The following is a 1,593-nucleotide window of genomic DNA, read 5'->3' on the forward strand; positions in this document are numbered from 1 at the left end:
TGTATTATTTTTTTAATATGTTGTTGTATTCGATTTGCTAGTATTTTGTTTAGTATTTTAGCATCTGTATTCATTAGAGATATTGGTCTGTAGTTTTCTTTCTTTGTGCCATCCTTGCCAGGTTTTGGTATGAGGGTTATGTTGGCCTCATAAAATATGTTTGGAAGTATTGCTTCTTCTTCAATTTTTTGGAAGACTTTGAGTAGAATAGGAACCAAGTCTTCTTTGAATGTTTGATAGAATTCACTAGTATAACCGTCTGGGCCTGGACTTTTATTTTTGGGGATGTTTTTAATAGTTTTTTCTATTTCCTCCCTGCTGATTGGTCTGTTTAGGCTTTCTGCTTCTTTTTTTTTTTTTTTTTTTTTTTTTTTTCATTTTTCTGAAGCTGGAAACGGGGAGAGACAGTCAGACAGACTCCCGCATGCGCCCGACCGGGATCCACCCGGCACGCCCACCATGGGGCGACGCTCTGCCCACCAGGGGGCGATGCTCTGCCCATCCTGGGCATCGCCATATTGTGACCAGAGCCACTCTAGCGCCTGAGGCAGAGGCCACAGAGCCATCCCCAGCGCCTGGGCCATCTTTGCTCCAATGGAGCCTCGACTGCGGGAGGGGAAGAGAGAGACAGAGAGGAAGGCGCGGCGGAGGGGTGGAGAAGCAAATGGGCGCTTCTCCTGTGTGCCCTGGCCGGGAATCGAACCCGGGTCCTCCGCACGATAGGCCGACGCTCTACCGCTGAGCCAACCGGCCAGGGCTAGGCTTTCTGCTTCTTCATGACTCAGTCTAGGAAGGTTGTATTGTTCTAGGAATTTATCCATTTCTTCTAGATTGTTGTATTTGGTGGCATATAATTTTTCATAGTATTCTACAATAATTCTTTGTATATCTATGATGTCTGTGTGATCTCTGCTCTTTCATTTTGGATTTTATTTATTTGAGTCCTGTGCCTTTTTTCCTTTGTGAGTCTTGCCAAGGGTTTGTCAATTTTGTTGATCTTTTCAAAGAACCAGCTCCTTGTTTTATTGATTTTTCTATAGTTTTTCTGTTCTCTATTTCATTTATTTCTGCTCTGATTTTTATTATCTCCTTTCTTCAGCTGGTTTTGGGTTGTCTTTGTTCTTCTTTTTCTAGTTCCTTAAGGTGTGAAGTTAAGTGGTTTACTTCGGCTCTCTCTTGTTTGTTCATATATGCCTGAAGTGATATGAACTTTCCTCTTATTACTACTTTTGCTGCATCCCAGAGATTCTGATATGTTGTATTTTCATTTTCATTTGTCTGTATATATCTTTTGATCTCTGTGCTTATTTCTTCTTTGACCCATTCATTTTTTAGAAGTATGTTGTTTAGTTTCCACATTTTTGTGGGTTTTTCCCCCTCTTTTTTGCAGTTGAATTCTAGTTTCAAGGCTTTATGATCAGAAAATATGCTTGGTACAATTTCAATTTTTCTAAATTTGCTGATATTGTCTTTGTGGCCCAACATATGGTCAATTCTTGAGAATGTTCCATGTACACTAGAGAAAAATGTATACTCTGTCGCTTTGGGATGAAGTGTCCTGTAGATGTCTATCATATCCAGGTGTTCTAGTAT

General features: G+C 40.5%; 1 non-coding gene across 1 annotated transcript; it reads right to left on the reverse strand.

The window, feature by feature from the left end:
- Window positions 1-682: 682 nt before the first annotated feature.
- TRNAD-AUC (transfer RNA aspartic acid (anticodon AUC)) lies at window positions 683-758 on the reverse strand. Its single transcript has one exon. It is a non-coding gene; the product is annotated as a tRNA-Asp (tRNA).
- Between the last annotated feature and the right edge of the window lie 835 nt (window positions 759-1,593).

The sequence above is a fragment of the Saccopteryx bilineata genome, chromosome 2 (genome assembly GCF_036850765.1).
Source record: "Saccopteryx bilineata isolate mSacBil1 chromosome 2, mSacBil1_pri_phased_curated, whole genome shotgun sequence".
In the NCBI taxonomy this organism is placed as follows: Eukaryota; Metazoa; Chordata; class Mammalia; order Chiroptera; family Emballonuridae; genus Saccopteryx; species Saccopteryx bilineata.